Genomic DNA, 7,905 nt, shown 5'->3' on the forward strand with positions numbered 1-7,905 from the left:
GAAGGGCGTTCAGCTGCTGACAGAACAGGTCATTATTACTGAAACCGCGGCCGACTCAACAAAAAATACACGAGAGATATAGGAAAGGGTCAACGTTGAATCCTTTTAGATCAAAAGTTAAGGAAGACATGAGAGACTTATTGTGGAAGTGAAGGAGGAAGGGGAAATAGATGGAGATAGAAGTGAGGGCGAATAAAAGACGGGACTGAAAGAGGAGGACCGAAGCGAGATACTGAACTGTGCTGCATGGGAAGGAACAGAAAAGACGTACGAAGCAGCAACGGCAAGAATTTACAAGGGCTGGAAAAAGGAGCTGGAATCCCAGATAAAAGCCAGTGATGCAGATTTGATAGTGTGGCTGTGAAAGAGATGGAGTGCATTAGGGAACAAAACCATGAAAGATGCATCAAAGAGCGGGCCGTTCAAGCTACTGGGGGTTGAGGAAGAGTAGAAAGGGTCACTTGAAAGGACTTTTCTACAACAAAAGAGATTAATGTAAGATGAAGAAGAGACAGAATAAAGGGGAAATGTGTGGGATTTTTAGCCAGCCCAGAGGAGTTATTTCTGGATTAATGTGACAGGAGGACGAAGAAACTGAATATGTTTGAAGGAGATTTTGAAAGTTCAGGCGGAAAGTTGAGGCCAGTTTCCTCTCGGTCCTTTCTAGGAAATAATTTCTGACATTCTTAAACCGTAGCTGCGTTTCCATTACAAATGTGCGCAAAGCTTTGCCGTTATTTCACTAACGTTGAAAATACAAACACAGTTTCGCAATTGCGGTGTTTCCATCATAAGAGATTTAAATAATTAAAATCACACGTGAACAAGTTTGTTCATGTGATAAATCATGAAAAAACGTGTGCCATCGTCCTCCAACTACTTCCTGTTGCCTTCTTCTTCGTGGTTTTTGCCAGTGGTAATGTCTGGCTATTGATCATGTGACTTGTGTGATGTGAAAAAAGAGTTTCCATTGCAGTTTTGTGAAATGAACCAATTTCATCCCAGCACCAAAACTTATCTAAAAGCGAGAGTTCTTTTGAAATTGGTGCGTTCCCACTAAGCATATTTATTTTTGGTCAAAGGAGAAACAGCTGTTGAAATTAGCCAGACCAGTGTAGAGTAACGGAGGGAGGAAGAAGGAAGGAGTGGCAGCAGGAAAAGGATGCAGAGAGGGGTGCAGGTATAAACCGAGGTCATTATTCTGTCCATTTCTGTCCGCCGTGGATTGATCCACAGATGGGATACACACGCATGAGCATACAGAGGTGGTAATAGGTGCTGAACCCTTCATTGATTTAATTGGGTTTCTATCTCATCCTGAGTTGGTTTGTTGTTTACTAGTATCCAGCACACACATACAAATTTGTATTAACTTATATTTTAAGGAGAACTGAAGAGGTTTTAAGATAAAATCAGAATCAGAAAATACTTTATTGAACTCCCAAGGGGAAATTGCTTATTTGTTGACAAGCTACTCCCATCCAAAGTGTTAAATATTAGCAATTACAAATATAGCCATGGGTGATATAAAATTTGTGAAATCCCAAGTAATCTAAATCTGACCCAAATATAAAGTAAATGAAATCGAATTAATAAAATGAAATAAAGTATGTACATGGAAATATGTGAATTTATAAATCTATAGATGAGTCCAGAGTAAACTTATAGATTTTGAAATAGCATTAGGTGAAAGAAAAATCACAAAATATGCGTATCATAAAATGAAAATACATATTTTCCGGATTACAAATAGCATTTCAATGAGTGGATGAATATGGACGCGAATGGCGCCTTACGTTATTGTTACGTCCGGATATTTAGCGCATGCGCAAAGCGCTGGAGGATAAAAAGCCTATTCCTTTACGACCAAAAAATATGACTGGAGTCTTTTTTTAATCTACTTTAAATATATATACATATAAAACGTTGTCAGAACTGAATAAGTAAGCTCCGACGAGTAAATTGCTACACGAACTTACAAAAACAAAGGCAAATAGAGGGAGGATGACGTCACCACAGACAACAAGACGAAACAACGAGGAGCTTATCTCCGTGCTCGTGTTATACAGGTATGTGCTGCATTTAATCACCAGAATATAAATTCATATTAATGTACTAAATCCACAAATTGTACTTTAGACATAATAATAGGTTCTGACCGTTTTTACGTTCCCGTGTCGGACTTTATGCGCGTCGTCTTGTCAGCCATGACAGTCCTGGTCGCGAGAATCCAAATCTGAAGCGTTTTCACTCGATTCTGAACATCCGGCGGTCGGTTTAGGGTCTTCCACCTATGATGGTTTTATATAATTTACTCCCATAAAGCCTTCCGGTATTTCTTCACATGCAGAAACGGGGCTTCGTCATCCATTTCTTCTTGTAAACAACCAGACAGTAGCGTCGTTTCAGTAGCTCGCTGGGGCACAGTGACGTCATGAACCGAAGACGACAAAAATCACCTCATTTAAGAATAAAATACTAACGACAACAAAAAAACTCACTTAATAATTTATTTACAATAAACGCTAAAGACAAATTATTTAAACTTTAGGTCAGAGAAATTGTATCTGGTATGTTTTGTGGTAGTAGTTCACCAAGTATTTTGAGATTTGATTTTAGTTCTTTATTTATTAATAACAACCATAAATTTGTAAAACTAGCATTATTGGACAGAAATGCCAGGAAAGTATGCAAATGCACATGTAAAAGTTTATTTAATTTAAATCTCCCTGTTTACAAAGGCTAATACAACAAAGATGTGAAATAATGGTAACACATTGGCAGCTCAGCCAAGTCTGTTGCAATAAGCAATAAAAAAATTAAGCGGATGATAAATTAAAATGAGCTCAATAATTTTTATTCTGAAATTAAATATTTTTTTATTCATGGTTTTGGTTGTGTGTGGTTTTGATAATTTCCATCAAAATTTGTTATTGTGACATTGCTAAGCTGAAATGTAGCCGTTTTAATAAATTGAGGAAAACTGTTGAATCTTGAAGTGCTGTATTCATCTTTGAGCAGGCAGCAAGTGAATAAATATGTGCAAGTTGTGCTGTAATCTGGAGCTTTATGGATAAAATATTCTGTTTTGTGTCAGAATGCTTGTTTTTTTTCTTATAATCTGTGTATCAAATGGCCTTTTCTGATGCTACGCTCGATCTGAGGGGGTCTGAACGTCACGTCTGCCACAAACCAACGGGTTAGCGACTGTTTCTGCAGATATATGCAAATGTAGTCTGAATAAATGCAGCAACAAGGTCAGATGAGACGGCGTTACAGCTGTTTCTCTGATGATATTCTTAGAGATCAAAGAGGCTGGAGCTGCTGGTGAGCAGAGCGTTTGGAGAACACGGGAAAAATTCAAATTAAACTAAATGTCAGTGATGTTTTGTGAGGAGAGGACTATGAAAAATACAGAACCACAGACTGGAAACAATTATAATCAGCCCAGTTTGGGCATTGTGCTTTCTTTGGCATTTTTAAAGTGCACTTCATTTATTGTGATTTTCCTTGAAATTTACATTATTAAATGTCACAACTTGTTTGTCTAGCAGGTGTTCGGTAAATGTTGTCATTTTCCACACTTTAGATTCTTCTTTGCACCCATTTTATTATTCCGAGCTACAATATTGTAGTTCAATGGATAGAAATTCATTAAAAATTCATTGTTTTTAATGGAAATTATACAATTTTTATGTCTTTTATCACACTTCACCTGTGTTTAAAACCATATCAAGTCAACATTAGATAATTTCTCATTTCTCATTAGAGAATAAACCTTATTTTTGCTGTTTAAATAGACTCTATTTCTACATGTGTGACAGTACGGAGGTCTAACAAGGATATCCAGTGTCATCTGTTAGCTCAGTTAACAGATGTCCTCAAATCATCGCTCTTGGCTTAATCAAGTCAGACAGTTAATATTTTCGTGATTCATTGTTCACAAGAGCGGAAAGAAGACAGGGCAGGACAGCTGATCAGGTAGCCTGTGTAGATGATGAGTTGTCAGTCAGAGGGAAACATGCAGTAAATAATAACTCCAGTCCCTCCTTTGGCAGTTTTAGGGCATATTTTGCAGCATTTTCTACACTTTTTGGCAGAGGTAACAGTCTTTAACCGTTCCTCGATGTGCAATATCTATATTTCAGGAGTGTGCAACTTCTGCATGTTTCAGATTTGATTTAAAAGGGTTAATTTTCCACTTAGAATGTCTTAAAGTTATGCCGCATTCTGCTAATGATCCATAAACTTGATTCTGATGTGTTGAACCAGGAAGAGATCTAAAGTATTCAGGACATCAGACTTTAAGGACTGACCATTAACATCACTGATCTGGATTGTCTTTAGTCCTGGGTCCATGTCTACTCTTCACAGGTTCTGTTCAGTGTACTCATTTGGTTTTCTGTATGAGATTAAGGGAAAACTCACACCAGCATTGTTTAATTTGTTTTAATCCAACCCCAGTTCGTTTGTGGAAGTGTGAATGCGAACTCAAACTCTGGTACGTACCAAAACAGTGATCTCTGATCCACCTAAAAACCTAGGTCTTGGCTCGGTTGAAGTGAACTCTGGTGTCGTTCGATTGCATATGGGGACGCCAAGCGGACCGGAGACCGCTCCAGAAGCAGAGACCGCTACAATGCAGGGTATTCTGGGTAAATACAGCCTAGTGAGTCTAGAGCTAGCTGTAGAAATGGTTCATGGTCTTTTACCAAAGACAAAAGAGAAATCCTACAACAGCTAAAATCTGATGCTCCTCCATTTTTGCTAACAATTTGTGGAAGGAAGTTTCGGTCATGTCTTCTTTGGAGGTTTTTGTGTCATTTCCTTCAGTGGTTCTTGTTGCGGCGCCCCCATAGGTGAGGAGGAGAACAGGTTTTTCAAAGTGTTTGGTTTTGTTTGACACAGAGCAATGTGAAAGTGAACCGCGTCAGCTGAAAATGTAACAAATGTTTCAATTTTAGTCCCCCATTGAGCCAAGTCTACCAGACTATCAGGTGTGAAAACACCTTTAGTGCTGTGGTTGAGATGGTCGTAGCAAAGCAGGAACATTTCTGTGTTTATCCAGTCATATTTTACATTATTTAGCAGTAACTTGGCAATTTGTGTCATTTTGCTGTAAAAGTTCACAAGATTTTTGTTGAAAATCCTGGTATTTTGAATAGTTTATGATACTTTTCACTGGTTTCCCAGGATCCAAAGCATTACAGTTGGGTTTCTTTTCCATATATTGATCTTTTATTTTATGCCAGACCAACTTTGGCTGTTTGTTGTTGAAAATTTGTCACCCAAAGCATACATTCCTGGTTCAAGTCCCAGGAGAGTTTGCTATAGATGGTACAACTGAAAAGAGTTGGTGTGAAGATTTTGTCTAATGGTTGTAGATATGTTGTGATTTCTTGATGTTTTTACCCAATAAGTAAATATTTGCGTATTACATGTTGGAGTTTTTGCACATCCTAAATATCTGCGTAAAAATGCTGTATTTATTTCAAATAAAAATGTCAGGACAAGTTCTTAATAACAGACTGAATAATGAAGTGCAGACTTTGAATGTACAAAAGGGATTACTGAACATATAGTTACCAGAGTGGTTCCCCGTTATGCTAAAGTGGAATATATAAATTTTTTTTCTGAAAGTACTGCACTGCTGTGTTTTATAATGATTTTGGGGAGAGGTGCTGCAGAAAGGAGCATTCTGATGTCAGTGCAGTGGAACGGCAGGTAGCTCCTACTGGTTATGCCTGCTGTCAAGTCCAGAGGTGCTATAGCAGTTTAATGAGCTGGCTCACAGTTGGACAGAAGACACTGCAGTATGTCATGTAAAGAAGGGAGGGTATAAGTTGAGACAACATAACTTTTTGTGGGAAGAAAAAAAGTAGTTTAGAGGACAATCTGCAACTCAGCATATTGGACTCTATTTATATTGCAGCTTATGATCGCTGACAGGATTGGAGCTCAAAATTATTGCAGTTCCTTCTACATGTAGCCTCAAAAGATTGGGGTTGCTAGCATGGCCAGGCTATGTCCACTGACTGTAGATCTACCGTGTGGGAATGTTGAAAATCCCCTCTGTAATGTTTTCGCTCACATAAACTCTTACACAGTGAGAACAGGGAAAGTTACGTCAAAAGTAATATGGCTGTGATGTAGATGAGTCAGAGTGCATCAGAGACTCGGCTAGCAAAAGATGCTAATGTTACAGTACTCAATCTGCTAACATTGCTAATGCTACTATACTAATTCCAGAAATAATCTAACTGGTTATAAACTAGATCCAATAAAATGCATCAGACTCTCAGCTAGCTAAGGATGTTAATGTTAGTATATGCAATCAGCTAAAATTGCTAATGCTACCATACTAATTCTAGCGATAACCTTACTGGGTTATCGCTAGAATAACCCAGTAAGGTTATTCTAGCGAATAACGTTACTGGCATTCTGACAAATGGATGTCAGAATGCATCAGACATCCATTCAGCTAAGCATGCTAATGTTACTTGTCATAACATTGCTAATACTTTACCTAATAAATTTTCAGAATAATACAGCATTACCTTACCCTGCTAATTGTAGCATAATATAGGCTTAGATATATTATCTAAGCCTATATTACACCTACTGATAAATTCAGTAGGTGGAATTTATCAAGTTTCAAGTTGGAGGAAAAAATAAAAAAGAATAAACTGAGAATTTAGTTTATTTGGAAAACTGAAGAGTCTTCAATTTTCAGATTTAGTTCACAGCATAATAAACCGAGCCAACTTTCATTTACCTGATCTGCTAGAGAGCTAACATGCTAATGTAACTTCCAGAAAATCAACTTGGACAAAAAACATGCTATTTGAGCCACTGAAATAGTCGATGATATCAAGTTTTATTATTTCTATTTTCTTTAACGCATAAATGACTATTTATATTAATAGGGTGAATTTCAAAAATCAACTATTAGCAAATTTTCAGATGGTAAATTACACAGTTAAGTAAAATGTAACAAAAAGATTGATTGCTATCAAATGTTCTTGCAGTTTCAAGATATTGAGTGAGTCAGTGGCACAAAAGATAAAAGTCTTTTTTTTCGTAGGTTTTTGTCAAAGATCCAATTTGTACGCGTTTAACTGAGATGGATACCTGGCGGTCCAAATGTAACTCGCTTTGCCGCTCTCTGCGTTTATTGAGGGTAAACTCTCTGGTGTTTCACTCCGGCTACAGAAACTCACTTAGAGAGAGGTGCTAAGAGGCCCCAGAGGGTTCGGGAACACATGCAGAGAGCAGCCACACATATTCAGGCGCACGTACCGAAAAGGAGAACAAGACCTCACAAAATCCTCATTTGCATGCAGCGGAAGAGATGCACTCCCTGCAAAGATGCTAAAAACAGCCACACGCTCCTACCTCTTACTCTCCACTTCACAGCAAAACCTGTCAGTGGCAGAGGAGACGAGGGTCAGGGAGGCTGGGAGTCAAGATGGGCCCCGATTAATTAGGCAGCTCTCCTTCTCTGGAGAAGATGATAACGACTGCTGCAGCGGCCCTCGGCCACGGCGGGCAGCTTTGGAGAAGCGGTCGAGGAGAGCTGGAGTGGTCGGTGGGTGGGTGTTTGGTTTCACAGGTTAAGAAGCTCTTAAAAGCTGCAGTGGTTCAGCCTAACAAGCTAAAAAAGACTAGAACAGAGTAAAAGGCAGCTTGAAAGGATGGTGGAGGGGTCCCCTGTCTGGGATGGTAGACATGAGAGGTGGGTAGTGTACACAAAAAGTTACTCAAGTTAAAGGAAAAATTGTTAAAAAGTCTATTTAAGTACTGAGTAATTAATCAAATTATCAATCATTTAATATTTAAACATTACCCCATCAGACGGACCAAAATATAAAGTTAAGTGGAAATTTTGACAATAATTCATACAAG

General features: G+C 38.2%; 1 protein-coding gene across 4 annotated transcripts in view; it reads left to right on the forward strand.

The window, feature by feature from the left end:
• The window catches only part of nlgn2a (neuroligin 2a), a 145,971-nt gene that overhangs the window by 21,408 nt on the left and 116,658 nt on the right, over nt 1-7,905 (forward strand). Inside the window, exon 1 of one of the 4 annotated variants that reach the window (XM_015051043.1) lies at nt 1,884-2,069. The exons of the other annotated variants lie outside the window; for them this stretch is intronic. The gene's annotated coding sequence lies outside the window, so the exon portion shown is untranslated. Of the gene's footprint in view, nt 1-1,883; nt 2,070-7,905 lie in introns of those variants that run through there. 4 annotated transcript variants of the gene reach the window in all.

This window comes from Poecilia latipinna, unplaced genomic scaffold (assembly GCF_001443285.1).
Source record: "Poecilia latipinna isolate Pla-1442-1.1 unplaced genomic scaffold, P_latipinna-1.0 Scaffold1026, whole genome shotgun sequence".
In the NCBI taxonomy this organism is placed as follows: Eukaryota; Metazoa; Chordata; class Actinopteri; order Cyprinodontiformes; family Poeciliidae; genus Poecilia; species Poecilia latipinna.